The 17,502-nt window shown below is 34.7% G+C and overlaps 1 pseudogene; it reads right to left on the bottom strand.

Annotated features, from left to right (window-relative positions):
* Positions 1-3,313: 3,313 nt before the first annotated feature.
* LOC142832475 (large ribosomal subunit protein eL30 pseudogene) lies at positions 3,314-3,718 on the bottom strand (annotated as a pseudogene).
* Between the last annotated feature and the right edge of the window lie 13,784 nt (positions 3,719-17,502).

Below are 17,502 nucleotides of genomic sequence, written 5' to 3'. Positions count from 1 at the left end.
ACATAGTAACAAATCAAATGATATTGGATGAAATGAATTATTTGAACTGTGTTTCTATTCTACATTCCACCCTGTTTCTCCATACGCATCATTCTATCCATCTATCCATCTATCCATCTATCCAGCTTTCTATACCTCCTGCGATTTTACTTCCTGTGTGAACATACATATTGATGGGTTAGGCTAGTAAACTATTCTTTATCAATAAAAGTAAAAGGTGGAATAATAACATTTTAGTTTGATTTAGGAAATATTTGCTAATGCACTAAAGGCTAATGAGTCCTTAAAGAATAAATTCTATGCTGTTTAATTTTATTATTTTAATATCTTACTTAATGATTATTTCCATTCTAGTTAACAAAGAGTTTGAAATCTATGATAAAATAAAATACCACCTTTTGTTGGCCCCGTGGTTACCACTTGGCCTCCTTTGGCTCCAGATGTCTAGAGTATTTGCTGTCACATTGCAGACAACTGTAGTTGTTTCATATATTGTCAGTTTACAGAAATATTCCTTCCATCATCACTAATCCAGTGGAGTTGAACGTGATGGCTAAACTTAAATGTTTCTCCTACACTCTCCCCTGCTGTAAATATCCGGGAGAACTTCATTTGGGATAACATCCTTTCAAATGATTCTTTCTTTTTCTCTCTCTTTCTTTCTTCCTTTCCTCCTTCCTTCCTTCCTGTCTTATTATTCTTTAAGAGTATTACCCAATATATTTTTATCACATTCGTTTCTACCTGTAGTTTTTATTTGTCTATTTTACAGAATTTATAGGACAAGTCTTTTATCTTTATTTCTTCCATGTTCTCACTGTAAATATTATCCATAGTTTCTACCACTGAGCTAAAGAATTTCTACAACATTTTTGTTTCCATGACTCTCTCACAACTGTATGAATGCCCTAAATCTATCTTCAGTTTTAGACATTAAGATAACTCTTAGTAATCCTATCTGGATAAAATATAAAATATCCAGTTGATATTAATCTCCAGATCCACTTCCCTTCCTGTATTTATTAACTATATAAATAACGTCTAAATTACTGGAAGTCTGTGGGTTTAAAATAATTCTGTGTTTTTTAGTCATCAATATTTAATAAATGAGAAATCCTGCAAGGGTTTCCCAGTCTTCTTTCTATGCAAGTTTAATTAATTTCTATATATTACAATTATGTCTTTAGAATTTCACAAAGGATCCAGGTGTTGGTGACACAACCTCTAATACCAACAGCTGGGAGGCAGAGGCAGGGGCAGGAGCAAGTGGGTCTCTGTGAGTTCAAGGCCAGCCTGTTCTATGAAGCGAATTTTAGCACAGTCAGGGCTACAAAGAGAAACCTTGTCTTAGAAAAAAATGAGACAAAAACAAAAAAGAATGTCACAAAGAGGAAAAAATCTTCTGGATAGTAAACAAAGTATTTTATGGCTTTTTATTAGATGATCATATATTTTTGTCTGATACTGGTTATTCACTGGTAAATTTCAATGTGCCACCACTGATATTTATATGCATATAATTTTCACTGACTTCTTCCATCCTCATTTTTGCTACCAGAATCCCTAAACGTATATTATAGTCTTCTATGCATCATTTCTTATCTGCATAAGAATAAAATAACTCTTCATGTGCCATGGAAATACTTAAGCATTATCATCTGTTTATTTCATCACATTTTCTATTCATGTAATAATTGTTGACCTTTGAACATTATTTCTTTGCTTTAGTAGTTCTCTCTGCCCTGAAGTTCTTTCCCTGAGTGGCTATCTGGTAGAGTTCTGTTCAAAAGAATACTTCAGAAGCTGACCTTAGGGAAATCATGATGTGTTTTTTCAGACACACATATGTATTTTCATTTTATTTTATCAACTATAGATTGGGTATAATATTTTGTATATCCATCTTTTCAACAGGTAATTGGGAGGTTCTTGTACATGTGTATATATGTACACATTTATTCTCCATCTTCACAAATGAATCTTTAAAAATACACTGTGATACATTATGTAATTATAGGTATATAATCTCTAAATCAGTTCTCATACAGGTGCTGCTTCAGCACTGTTGCAATGTGGCATATATATGTATGTCTGTGTGTATGTATATAAATGTATATGTTTAAATATATTTATACATATATAATTTTTCTGTCTGTATATATAGATTTTTTCTTCATATAACATATTGGACGACCCCCTGTAAAACAAAGCACTGTTGTTAAATTTACTAGTAGTTGGATATTAGCCTTTCTTTTTTTATCATAGGAGTCTATTAAGTCTTATAAATTACTTGCCATTCTCTCAGTAAATTTTTCAGTCATAACATCCAGCCATGAGATACTGATTAGTTTGAACTGACTGGTATCTTATGTTGTCACATGATGGATTTCAGCTGACAAAACTGTATTCGATTATAGTATGTAGTAATAATGTAGTATACATTTATAGGATAAAAAAAGATTGATTAAATTGTACTTTAAGTGTTTCTTTGTTCTGTTAATATATTTAAAAGCATAGCTAAAGTATATATTAATTTTTGCAGAGTCATATATTGTGCCGAATGTCTATTGCTCTTCAATTGCAACACAAGTAATTATAGCTCTGAGAACCAAGAATCTCATTTTGGTTGATATGTCTATAACAGTGGTTTCCCATCATTTTTTTCTCAAGAGGAAATAATGTATAAAGAAAAGTTCCCTGATATTTTGATAGTAAATTTAAATTTTTAAATTACAGGGATTGGACAAGGATCAGATGAAAACACTGTATTTTAACATCCAAAAGTTTATCTTTCTCATGTCTCAAACATTTGAGAATTAAAAGACATTGCATCAAAATCCATTTGGGATTTGATGTGAATTTCATATTGAATCATTATATGTCACATAATAATAATAATAATATACATATATCAAGGAAACAAACATATCATTGTATCTTTTTAGGACATCATATGACAAATAGCAAACATGCTAAACAGGATCATAGGAAGAAAACCTTAACATTGGAGTATTTTTCCCAGCTTTCTTTTACTTAACCATATATAATATTGGAAAAGAGAATGGCTTTGTGTTCAATGGTGGATTTATTCCAGGAGAAAAATGCCAAATCTTTCAATGAGTTTAAGTTAGCTGTGGTTGTGGTTTCTTCTTTGCAAGGCCTCTTTTAATAATAATAAAGCTTGCATTTTTAGTTTATCAATTTTGAATGAAGTTCACTTGTTTGAGGGATGAATTAGTATACATAAAGTCCTGGTTTCAGTTTTCAGTGCGGTGTGAGCCAAGTGCAATGGCATTTGTACTTAATCTTTTTTTTTTTTAAAGGAACTCTGGTAAAGTTTTATTAAAGGAAAACTTTTTACTTTTCACCAGTCTGTTCTGGCATGCTTCTAATAATGTCAGAATCACCTGGGTCAATGATGGCCAGTGTGCATACTCTGTAGTATTTTCCACACGCTGTGCCCAACTCAATGTTATTGCCACTGTAGTGATGGACACCAGTTTTAGCCAACATGGCATAGTATTCTATTTCAGATTTCCTCAAGGCGGGGCAGTTGTTGGCGAGGATCACCAATTTCGCTTTGCCCTGTCTGATCATCTTCAGAGTCTGTTTGTATCCCAGCACGTACTTCCCACTTTTCATAACAAGCTGGAGCGGAGAGTTGATCGACTCCAGAGACTTTTTCGTCTTCTTTGCTGCCACCATCTTCCTGCCTAGGCGCGGGACGGCCCCCAACCAAGACCAGTCACCAAGATGGCCGGGGAGTGAGAAAGGAAGGAGCTCCCCTGCACTTAATCTTAAAAGTAAGAGGTAGAAGCATCCTTAGCTAGAATGACCTAAAGAACTCACTTTGAGCCTAGCTGTGACTATCTGAGAACTTGTCTCAGAAACAAGATATTCATTAGACTTCTTACAATACCATATAGAACTATGGAAACAATGATTAAATACTGGCAGCTTTGTTTCTCTAAAGCATTTCTGGTCCTGTTCTCAACATACAATTTTATAATGCTTTACTTTTTCCACATTTTACTAGGTCCTGAGATTTTTTAGAGTTTATATTGCTTTAGGATCTATTTCATCAAAAGTTAAAAATAAACTTTCTCTTCATGACATATTGCTTATACACTAGACTTATAATTCCAGTTTCACACAAAATATTTTTACTGGATACTGACAATACAATATAATTTTGAAAGTTAAGACACTCTGAAATATCCAGATGTTTCTGAGTATCCAGATGTTCTACATACAAAACACCTTTGCCTGAGTTTTAAAATTTACATTCTCAGCTAGATATTTTGGAAAACAAGATTGCTGTGTTAGTAAGTAGAGTGAGCCATAGTGAATTATTTATTCTCAGTTTTTTTCACTAATGCAAATCAACTCAGTACTCTACATAAAATCTAGATTATTTAGTATTTTATGGAATTTTTAGACTGTGAAAACCAAGTACCTATAATTTTATATTTGTGTAACGGAACTAACTACAGCCATGTTTGTATTATATGAATTCAATAAAGTAGAAGATTATTTTAAATGTTCCAATTTAAGTCATTTAAGATTGCATCTACTCATTTTCTTGTGATAACTGGTTTATGAGTGAATTAGATTCTAAGAGTTTGTCTTATTAAAATATAAAAATAAATTAACATTTTATATATTAGGCAATAATGTCAGTACTCCATCATTAATTTTTGAAATTTGATGAATTCTAAATTGAATAAACCGCCAGAGCAAGCACAGATTATGTGTCTCTTTAGTGTTACACAGGTATGTAGTTTGCTCAGTGATATAAACAAGAATTTACAGTTTATAGCCTATAGTATAAAAAAGTGCTCATGATCTAGCATATATCAATATTAACAATAAATAACATTTATGTAGCTCAGCACACTTTTCTGGGTGTTTAATATATATTACTGAGTGCATTTTAGAATTCAAATCTACCATAAAGTTTTAAATTTTCTTATTTCACTTTTACAAAATAAGAAACTAAATAATAGATTTGGGTATGGTGGCACATACCTTAATTCCAGTACTCAGGAGGAAGAGGTAGGTGGGTCTCTGTAAGCTAGAATCCAGTATGGTCTATAGAGTTCCAGGACAGGCAGGGAAGCCAGGGATGTTACACATAGGAATTCTGTCTTGAAAATCCAAAGAGAGAGACAGAAAGAGACAGAAAGAGAGAGACAGAGAGAGACACAGAGAGAGAGAAAGTAATATTTTATTTTATTTTGTTTTTCAGACCTGGTTTCTCTCTGTAGTTTTGGAGCCTGTTTTGGAACTAGCTCTTATAGACCAGACTGGCCTTGAACTCACAAAGGGTCTGACTACCTACTGCCTCTGCCTCCCAAGTGCTGGGATTAAAGGTGTGCTCTTTTTTTTTTATTTATTTATTTTTATTTATTTATTTTATTTTATTTTATTTATTTATTTATTTATTTATTTATTAAGGATTTCTGCCTCCTCCCCGCAACCGCCTCCCATTTCCCTCCCCCTCCCCCGATCAAGTCACCCTCCCTAATCTGCTCGAAGAGCAATCAGGGTTCCCTGACCTGTGGGAAGCCCAAGGACCGCCCACCTCTATCCAGGTCTCCTAAGGTGAGCATCCAAACTGCCTAGGCTCCCCCAAAGCCAGTACGTGCAGTAGGATCAAAAACCCTCTCTCAAGGTCCAAATCAGGAGCAGAAGGAGACGGAGCACGAGCAAGGAACTCAGGACCGCGAGGGGTGCACCCACACACTGAGACAATGGGGATGTTCTATCGGGAACTCACCAAGGCCAGCTGGCCTGGGTCTGAAAAAGCATGGGATAAATCCGGACTGGCTGAACATAGAGGACAATGAAGAATACTGAGAACTCAGGCGTGCTCTTAATAAAAAAAATAACTTTAAGTAGTTTAGGAAACAGTTCCAGTTGACACCAAATGCTGTCAAAGGATTGTTACTATGGTGGTTTAACAGGAAATCTCTACGGTACTTATTAATCAGCTGCCATAAACTCATATTATCCTTGTTCCCTTTTTCATCTGGATTCCCTAATGTTTGGCTGTGGGTCTCTTCATCCACTCCATTCAGTTGCTGAATGAAGCCTCTCTGATGTCAGTTGGGGTAAGTTCTGGTTTATAAGTCCATGAATTTAAAATCATTTCCTTGACTTTTTTTTTTCTCCCCTTTGGCAGGCAGCCTACGTCTCTGGGATATCCATCCACTAGTTCCTGCCCATCCAATCAGTGCCAGGCATGGGCTCCCTCATGTGGATTGGGCATCGGGTTAGACTGAAATCCACAATGGTGTCCCTAGGGAAGACCTAGTAATGGGGGATACGGAGCCTGAGCTGGCAGTCTTCTGTAACCAGACAAGGCTTTCAATGGTGAAACTGGAACCCCAGTCTAGGAACAAAACCCTCGAATAGTTTTTTATGGAGTCCATGTTTCTGAGTATGTTCCCCCAATAATGCCCTAAATTATTTTTTCCTGATAAACTGAAAATGTATATGTTGCTCGGAATTCTGTATGTATGTGGTACAAAACAGATGAAAGTAAATAAAAGAACAAGGACAACGTAGACATAACAAGATAACTTCAGTAAATTTTTGTTTATTTCTTTTCATATTTGGAACATTTTCATACACATGGATTTTCTAATTAAAGCTTTGGCTAATAAGATTCTTCTGATGATGAAACAACACATTTCTATCTCCTGCTGTGGAAGACTGCATGCTGAATGCAGTATCACCTGTAAAAACTGGGGATCATCCAAACAAGATTTAACATAGAGCCAGGGGTTATATAGATGAAGCAAACAAATTATGCAGATAACCATTTTCCTTTTGATGTCGCTCACCTGCAATATATTAACAATCAGGCCTCTGTATAAATTAAATGTGACCATATATGTAAGATTTACCCTAAATGACTAGAACTCTTTCTCGCAAAGAAATAATTCAATTTTAGCATCAATATCAAAACAGAAATGAAAAAAGTTATTTAATTCATTATGGCTACTATAGATGGCTGTTTTGTTTAAGATAAACATTTTCATCACTGGTTTTGTATGTTAAATTAGTGATCACACAAGCTGAATTGCCAAATCATCATAATAAAACTCTCTGAGCTAATACCATCTGGCCAATAATGCTCATTTGTGAATTTACTGGTCATTCTGTACCTGTCATCATTCCACACTCATGCTGCTTAGCATCTGCCCAAAGTTAAACATTTCCTTTACACTCACAAGTAATGGGAGCATCGTGGGATGTGTATGAAGAATTCGTGGAAAAATAAATTATTACACATCCAAATATAGTTTTAAATGTCATTGAACAGATGTTGAGCTAAATAGAGTATGACAATATAACAAAGCAGATACTGTAACTTGTGGATTTCAATTGGCTGATTTTGTTTCTATTCCTTGTTTGCTTGACAAATGCTTTTTAAAATGTAGATTTCTATAATAAACTTTATAACAAAACAATGTTATAAAAGTATAAAAGAGAAGAATAATTGTACAATTTAATGTAAAATCAAGTTCAATTGTTTTCCAAATTATATAAGAAAAACTTAAATGTTGGTTTCATGCATATCCATTTTTTCTTTCCTTTAGAATACAGAAGTTTAGCCGGGCGGTAGTGGCACATGCCTTTAATCCCAGCACTTGGGAGGCGGAGGCAGATGGATCTTTGTGAGTTCGAGACCAGCCTGGTCTACAAGAACTAGTTCCAGGACAGGCTCCAAAACCACAGAGAAACCCTATCTCGAAAAACAAAAACAAAAACAAAAATAGAATACGGAAGTTTTTGTGAATTATTATTATTCCTTTTTTGTTTTTCAAGACAAGATTTCTTTGTGTAGCTTTGGAGGCAGAACACTCTAGCCTGGAACTCACAGAGTTCCTCATGCCTCTGCCTCTGTAATATGAGAGCCAGACTTGGCGTTTCTGTCCAGCCCTGTTCCCACAGCAGGCAAGGTCCCAAAGAAAATCACACAGAGATAAAATATAGTGGCTATGTGTTTTCTGAAATATTACAAGAGCAACTTAAATGTGAAGTCAGCATGAAGCCATTTTTTTTACAACAACTAATAAGTGTGAAAATTAAAAACAAAATTCTAGGCTGGAGTGTGGCTTGTACAGATTATAGGAGGCAGCAGGTACAAAATTACAATAATGAAACAGCCAAAGAGTAAAATCGAATGGAAATCTGAGGGATAAAGACACATGAGCATGGATAATTCCAGGAACTAGAATTAAGACCGTAATTTCCTTTGTTACATTTATATTTTCATTTATCTTTATAAGTTACATTATAAAGATGATGATTTTTCAAGCATCTTTGATAACCTTGAAATGCATGTCTATATATACTAATAGAATATTTCAGAAAGACAATATTTGTTCCTTTTCTCAAAAGCTAAAAATCTAATATTCATCTTTTCTTTCCTTTTTTTTTAAACAGGGAATTTTAAAGCCTCACTACTGGGTCAGGGCTGGTCAAATATAAACACCAGATTTTTCCATGCTTTACCAACCCGAGTGTTGGGATTAGAGATTTGTGCCAATGTAATGTTTCACTTCATCTTGATGAAGTATCATGTAAAATCAAACCAAGGATCATTAAGTAAAATGATTGGCCTTTCTTCTCTAAGAATGTGCTGATATAATGAAAACAACAAACTAAGAAGATAGCTAAATACAGCATTAGATAAAAAATTGGAGCAAGAACTAGAAAAGAAGAAAACAAACAAAACAAAACCTCTTAATTTGTAAATGATAAAAGTTTAGTTAGGTACACAGAATATTTGGCTCTGCTGTAATAATTTTTATTACTAGTAATAATAATTGCTGAGTAGTTGAGGAAGATGTTTGGAACTGAAAATAATTCTTTAAAATTATTTTGAAAATGTATGCAAAATTTGAAAGTAGAAATTATTCCAAAATGTTGATCATGTACAAGTCACAGAAAATGTGGGGGAAAGTCACCACTTACATTTATTTCCCCTACCTTGAAAGAACCCCTCTTCTCCCTTGGCTTGTAATAGTCACTTAACCACTGTGGTTATTCAGATTGAAACATACTAAATACATCTAAAGCTGAAAAGCTAGCTTTTACATAGGAGAGAAAACATGTAATATCTGTCTTGTATGTTCTAGGTTACCTCACTTAATGTGTTTGATTCTAGTTCCATCCAATTCACCTGCAAATTTCATAATTTCACATTACTTAATGGCTGAACAATATTGCCTGTGTAAATGTATGTACATTTTTATGATCCCTTCAATTGATGGACATCTGAGTTGCTTTCAAGTTCTGGTTGTACAGCTAGAGTAGCAATGAATATGGATAAATTTCTTTAGAAATATGGGATGCCAAACATAAATCAAGACAAAATAAACAATTTTAAGTGACCCATAAGAACCTAGTGAAAGAGAGTCGGGAATTGAAATATCTCCAAACAAAATACATAAAAAAAGAGACAGTAAAGAAAAAAAATAAAGGAAGGAAGAGTGAGCACAGTGCCATATGGATTCCATTCAAAATTTTACTAGATGTTCAACGAACTAACATCAATACTCCTCAGATTATGCTGTTTATTTTATCTGTTTTTCCTTGTTTCTAAGAAAGTGAAAAAAAACATGCACCTTAGGAAGAAAGTAGGCTGAGATTCTGAAAGGACTTAGGGAGGTAAAAGACTATGATCAAAATATATCATTTGAAATTCTCAAAAACAAATAAAAGCATTTTTTAAAGCCTATTCTACATTACTGCTTGAAAAATAATGATTTGCTCAGTTTTATAACCTTACACTATTTACAAGTTTTTCAAAGGCATGAGTTAAGTTTAGCCCAGCAAACTTGGTTTGGTGCTATATGTTTCAGTTGTACTGTAATTTTTTTCATTTATTAAACATAACATCATTTCTTTGATAAAAACTATATTTTTCCTAGATGAAAAATTATCTCTATTCTAAAACCAGTTCATTAGATTATCTGCAGAAAACTAAAAGCAGTACAAATTGTGAATGTAATAGTATTTCTTGCTTAATAACTGTTTTGTTACATATAATTTTACTATGTTAAAATTAAAGCCTTCCATTTTTTTTCAAACATAAAAGGGGAAATGGTGTAGGAGGTCCTTTTTTTCTATGTGTTGCTTGTATTGGTTAATGAATAAAGAAACTGCCTTGGCCTTATAGGGCAGAACTTAATCTAAGAGTTAACCAATAAGAAGGTAGAGCTAATGGCCCAAGCAGTGATTTAATTAATACAGTTTCTGTGTGATTATTTCAGTTCTTGGCAACCAGGACAAAAAAGGGACCATTCCTATAACAGGAGAGCAGTGTAATAATAATAAAAAAAACTGTATTTGAAATTGATAATAACCCTTTAGTTCACATAAAAGAGCTAACAGTTTCACGTCATGTATGGAGCAGGAGATCTTTCCCTGAAAATTCTGATTGTTTCACTAATCATTTGGACCTTATATCTTAAAAGAAAAATTAAATTGATACATTTGTGATTTTAATTTTACTTTATTTTCCAGACTATGAAAAGAGACTACCATTCAAGACAAATCTCATTGTGGAAATAAATAAACTTTTATAAATGATCATACCAATTATTTGCCAAGTTTTAAAGTGGTAAAAATAAATTTCTCAGTGAATGACAAATTATTACTCTACAAATTCTAGTGCATTCTGGTAAATATTATTTCACTATGTAATGCAGAAATCTTCCAAATAGACCAAAATATGGCAAATATCAATATGGTGCAGTTCTGCTTTGTGTATCATAGGCACAGCACGGGGGCTAACTGCTTACGAAGATTCAGGACATGTGTAGGTGTTTACAGATTACGGAAGATGTAGCTGAGGCCAAAAATAATGCATGGGCAGTCACCCAGTTCAGAAACACCAAGAACTGGGATGAAATGGGATTCTACTGGAACATGAACTAGGATGTGAGTAAACTTGGTTCATTGTCCTTTTTGTACATATATAGCAGAAGTTCTTCAGTATTTTGATTTTTAAAAAGAAAATTATATTTTTTTCTTTGAAAGTGAAGAACTAATATTAACAGTAAAAGAAAACAATTTAGTAAAACTTATCATGATTACTTCTAAAAAATATTTTTAAATCATTTACTTTTATATACTTTTTAATAAATTTCCATCAAATATTCTATCACCAGACTATTATTGATGGACATTCTCATACACAAATGAATTAAAATAATGTTATTATTTTAATAATTTGTATTGAACACAACTCATACTTCCCTTGAGTGTATTCCAAATATCTTTGTATATCTTTTTACTAAGTACTTTTTATAATTCCAAGATTTGTTCACTCCTCTAAAGTAAAAGATCTGATTCTTTTGAATTTCTTTTTGAATTTAACGCTGTTATCCTTTCAAATACTAAAATACAAAAATGTGTCTGTCACTCATTAAGCTTATCATATGTCCATCACCTGAATCTTTATGAAATTTTCCTCAAAATTGAAAAATTCTATTGCCAGCACAAGTATGACTTTCAATTACTAAAGTCCAAAATATTCTAATTTACTGGACAGTAGATAGTTTTCTCATTGTTCCAATATGTATCTGAATTATGAGAATTTAATGATTGACTCAATTAAGCTGTGCAATTGCTATCATGACTAATGCTGGGGAATTCAGTTAAACAAATTGTCTGAACCTTTCATCCTTAAGATTATTTGGGTTATGAAATTCTGACATTTAATTCTAGTGTCTAGAAGAAAATCGGTCAAGAGTAGGGAAAATAACTTGACATTGATAGAATTCTGCTTTTAAACTAATCACTCAAAAGCAAATAACTTGTTGCAAGTCACATTTCTATTATTACCCTTGTTATTTTTTAATATTTTTTTCTTTCCTCATAATTTATTTTTTGTCTTTTATTCCAACCTCAGTTACCCCTTTCACCAAACCTACCAGTCCCTACCAACCACTGCCCCAAACTACCCAGATCCACTCCTTCGTCATTTCCCTTCGGGAAAGAGCTTGTCTCCCAAATATATTGGCTGAACATGGTATATCAAGTTACAATAAGATTAGGTGCATTTTCTGATAGTAAGGCAGGATAAGGCAAACCAATAAAAGGAAAGGGGCCCCCAAATGCAGACAAAGGATTCTGAGACAACTCCCTGCTACCTACTGTTAGGAGTTTCACAAGAACACCCAGGTATACTACCATAGCTTATATGCAGAGGACCGAACTCAGACTCATACATGCTCTATGATTGTTGTGTCAGTCTCTGTGAGCATCTATAAGCCCTGCTCAGTTGATTTGGTAGGCCATGAACTTGTCATGTCCTGAACCCTAAAATCTGTCCTCCTCCTATTCCTTCTGGTTCCCAAAGTTCTGCCTAGTATTTGGCTACATGTCTCTGTATCTGCTCCCATCAGTTGCTGATCTAGGCTCCAATCTGTGAGTATAAAGAATATCATTAGATATCAATTAGACCAATTAGCAATTATTTCTTTGAGTTTTCTTTCTCTCTCTTTCTTTCCTGGAATGTTTAGCTCTATCCTAGGTCTCTATGCTATCGAGCCTCTCACAACCAAAAATGTTATTTTTCCCATTAAGTTGTGTGATGATATAAAATTAAGATAAATTATATTGAAACAGAGCTTTAATCTATACCATAATGAATACTGAATAAATATTCATTCATTGATTTTATAGATCCCTATAGCTACTATTTAAGAGCAAAAATTAGATGCAATTGCTTGCTTTGAATTTACCCACGTAAAATCCTAATACTACTATATAGGTATATAGATACAGGCTTTACTAGGAGACATCAAAAATGTTCTCTCTCTCTCTCTCTCTCTCTCTCTCTCTCTCTCTCTCTCTCTCTCTCTCTCTCTCTCTGTGTGTGTGTGTGTGTGTGTGTGTGTGTGTGTGTTTGTGTGTATGCATATGTTTGGTGGAGGTCATTTTAATGGGCATGAAGGAATTCAATTGTGTCAAATCATATTAGAAGATAGTGTTGACTGTTTAAATTAAGGCATGTACTTTCTTTTTTTACACACAGGCCTGCCCTGTTCTTTGCTTTCATGTTGTCTCAGTGAGAAGGAAGAGCATCTACCAAGAGGGATGAATTTTCAAACTATGAAGCTTCATATAGCACCTGTTTCATTGATGGGTGGATTACATCAGAGGAAACCAAATAATAAAGAGAGGCTATAAAATCAAAACTTAAACACCTAGAGCTGTGTTTGTGTGTGTGCACAAGTACACAGATTAGATGTCAAGAGGAGAAAGATAAAAAAGACTAATTGGTAATTAAGAAAATACAGAGGTGAGGGCTGCTGAATTGGCTTAGCAAGTAAAAAACATTTGTCATTGAGCCTGACAACCTAAATTTGAATCTTGTAATCCACATAGTCGATGAATCTCAGAGATGTTCTATGGCCTCCAAATATGTACTATGGTATACATGCATAAAAATGGGCAGGCACACAGACATACACATTTAATACACACATAAAAATCCTTTATTAATATAATTTCAGTAATTTGCTTTTTAAATTGTAAAACATGTTTATGCATGAGAGTTTTTGAAATATTCAGATTGTTGATGTTATTTTACTGACCCTGTGATACCATATTGCATCTGTCAGAATGGCTAAGATGGAAAACACCAAAAATAGCTTATGCTGGAGTGGATGCGGAGTAAGGGGAACACTTCTCCATTGCTGGTGAGAATGTAAACTTGTACAACAACTCTGAAAGTCAGAATGGTGGTTTCTCAGGAAATTGGAAATCAATCTCACCGCAAGACCCAGCAAAACCACTATGGAGCAAATACCCAAAGGATGCTCAACCATACTACAAGGACATTTGTTAAACTATGTTTATAGCAGCATTATGTGTAATAGCCAGAACCTGGAAACAACCTAGATTCCTCTCAAATGGAGAATGGATAAAGAAAATTGTGTACATTTACAAGAGGAGTACTACTAGATGGGGGGGGGGTCTTGAAATTTGCTTGCAAGTGGATAAAACTAGAAAAAAAAACATCCTGAGTGAGGTAACCCAGACTCAGAAAGATGAGCATGTTATAAACCCACTCATAGGTGAATTCTAGCTATAAAGCAAAGGATAAGGAGCCCATAGTCCACAATCCCAGAGAAAGCAACAAGGAGAACTCTAAGAGAAACATGCATAGAGCTCCTGAGAAAATTGGGATGAAAAGGCAGAAGGAGAGAGGGAGGAAAACTAGAGGGAATGTGATAGTCAAGATGGGGGAAGGACAGAGAAAGAGAATGAAAAAGAGATTTCTTGATTGAAGGAGCCATTATCGGGTTTGCAAGAAACCTAGCACTAGAGAAATTTCTAGGAATCCACAAGAATGACCCCAGCTTAGACCCTAAGCAATGGTGGAGAGGGTGCCTGAACTGGCCTTGCCCTGTAGTCAGATTGATGACTATCTTAAGTCCATAAAACCTACATCCAGCCACTGACAGAAGCTGATGCAGAGATCTGAGCTCCCAAAGTCCAGTACAAAAGAAGGAGGAGTAAGAATACAAGCAAAGAGGTTAAGACCTTGATGGGAATATTTACTGAAACAGCTTACTCTAGCCAGACAGCGAGGGGACCAGTATAGGACCAAACTAGACCCTCGGAATGGGGTGACAGTTGTATGGCTGGGGCAGACTGCTGGAAGTTAGACCACGATTTATTCCTACTGCTTATTCTGGATTTTTGGAGCCCATCCTCTCTGGTGGGATACCTTGCTCGGCCAAGATATAGTGGGGAGGGCGTTGGTCCTGCCTCGAAGCAATGTGCTAGACTTTGCTGAATCCCCATGGAAAGCCTTACTCTCTCTGAGAAGTTGATAGGGGTGGGTTAGGGGATGGGAGGCAGGGAAAGGTGGAGGGAACAGGAGTATGGGAGGGAGTTGGAAGTGGATTTGATATGTAAAGAAAAAAGATAGTTTTTGGTTTTTAAAACAATGAATTAAAATAGAAAAAAATTTGTTTTATTTATCAAGAACATTTGATTGAGCAAATGTTCAAATAGGTTAAAACTCAGATTACCTTTTAGGCATATTCAGTTATAAGTTCAGAGAGAAACAACAATGAATTCTGTATATTTTCAAATAATATAAGTGTAAGAGGATATAGTCACCAAATCTGCACTTTTCTCAATTTTCAAAAGGGAAAAAAATCTCATGAAGGTTTCTTAAGTCTATTTTCTTGTAGCTGTTTTTGCCCAAGTCTATATTATTTCTTTATGCTATTATGTATTAATTTTCACATATCAAATGTTAGTCAAAAGAGAACAATGAGGAGATAGCATAAGGATCACACCTATGGAAAAACCAGAAACCTACTCTTTCCATGATAAATTAAAGAACAAGTCTAAAAAATTTACAAATTATATATGCCTACACAATAGTGATATAAACATGATTTAAAAATAAAAATGAAATACATGAAGTTATTTTATAGTCCTTACTTTAGAATTATTCAATTATTACACTTTCCTTAAGCAAATAATTAGAGACCATATTGGACTTACTGTTGTCATTCATGATGCAGTTGATCTGAGGCCAGGACCACAAAGGGATGGGAGACAGACAGATATGCCATGCAGAGAGAGCTCGCCTATTGAGTTTATTTAGTGGGTATTGGGAAAAGCATAAGAGTAAGGGGTTATGGAAGGTGAGGGATAAGGGGACAGAAAAGGGGGGATAGAAGAAAGAGATGAAAGAGGAAGAAAGTGAAGGGAGAGAGATAGAAGCTGCCTCTTCAGAAGAGGATTAGAGAGAGAGAGTTAGAGCTGGAGAGGAGGTGGAAGATCCTTTTTCCTAGGTTCAAAGGGGGAGATTCGGAGTGGGAGGGGCTTTTATCTTAAATGGGTAGGATACCTAAGTACCTACCAACCTAGCAGATTTACAACACGTACCATTTAGGATATTTTAAAAATTCATTATTCTTGAGATTTTCATATATGCATATTTTACATCCTTCCCAGCAGGATGTGCTCAAGTCCTCATGCTTAAGAAGCAGGCTCCATATAACTGAGCCATTTTCTGTCTGTGTGACCCATTCTCTTTTTTTTTTATTGTTTTTGTTGGGCTGTATATGTTTTTTTTCCACTTTCTCCCCTTCCTCTCCCCTCTCCTTCTACTATCTCCCATGGTCCTCTTCCTTCTAATTTACTCAGAAGATCTTGTTTTTTTTCTACCTTCCCATGTAGATTAGGTCCATGTATGTTTCTCTTAGGTTCTCATTGTTGTCTAGGTTCTCTGAGGTTGTGAATGGTAGGATGGTTTTTTCTTTGCTTTATGTCCAAAAGTCACTTAGAAGTTAGTACTTATGATATTTGTCTTTCTGGTTCTATGTTACCTCATTCAATATTATGTTTTCTAGATCCATCCATTTGCCCACAGATTTCAAGGTCTTCTTAATTTTTTTCTGCTGTATAGTACTCCACCATGTAAATGTAGCACATTTTCTTTATCCATTCTTTGGTTGAGGGGCTTTCAGGTTGTTTCCAGGTTTGGGCTATGCCAAACAATGCTGCTATGAACATAGTTGAGCACATGTCCTTGTGGTATTTTTGAGCATCTGTTAAGTATAAATCTAAAGGTGGTGTTTCTGCGTCTTGATATAGGCTGTTTCCTAATATTCTGAGAAATCACCATACTGTAATATAAAGGGACTGTACCAGTTTGTACTCCCAGCAGCCTATCTTCTCCGTCATAAGTTATCATAAGTGTTTTTGTTCTTGGCCATTTTTAGAGGTGTAAGATGGAATCTCAGCGTTGTTTTAATTTACATTTCTCTGATGACTAAGGATGTTGAGCATTTCCTTAAGTGTCTTTCAGCCATTTTAGAATCTTCTGTCAAGAATTGTCTGTTTAAGTCTGTACTGCATTTTATGTTGGATTATTTCTTCTTTTGATGACCAATTTCTTGAGTTCTTTGTATATTTTGGAGATCATCCCTCTGTCCGATGTGGGCTGGTGAAGATTTCCCACTCTGTAGGCTGCTGTTTTGTCTTGCTGACTATGTTCCTTTGCTTTACAGAAGCTTCTCAGTTTCAGAAGGGCCAATATATTGTTGCTTCTCTTAGTGTCTATGCTACTGGGATTATATTTAAAAAGTGATTTCCTGTGCCAATGAGTTCATGCGCACTTCCCACTTTTCCTTCTATGAGGTTCAGTGTGGTTGGTTTATGTTGAGGTCTTTGATCCATCTGGACTGGAATTTTGTGCATAGAGATACATATGGGTTTCTTTCTTTTCATTTTTCTACATGTTGATATCCAGTTATGCCAGCACTATTTTTGAATATGCTTTCTTTTTTATATTTTTGCTTCTTTGTCAAAAATCAGGTGTTTGTAGGTGTATGGATTGATATCTGTGTCTTCAATTTGATTCCATTGATCCTTCTATCAGTTTTTATGGCAATACCAAGATGTTTGAACTACTGTAGCTCTGTAGTAGAGTTTGCAGTCAGGGAC

This window comes from Microtus pennsylvanicus, chromosome 12 (genome assembly GCF_037038515.1).
Source record: "Microtus pennsylvanicus isolate mMicPen1 chromosome 12, mMicPen1.hap1, whole genome shotgun sequence".
Taxonomy (NCBI): Eukaryota; Metazoa; Chordata; class Mammalia; order Rodentia; family Cricetidae; genus Microtus; species Microtus pennsylvanicus.
Note: the sequence above shows the minus strand (reverse complement) of the source record. Positions and strands in the feature narration are given on the sequence as shown.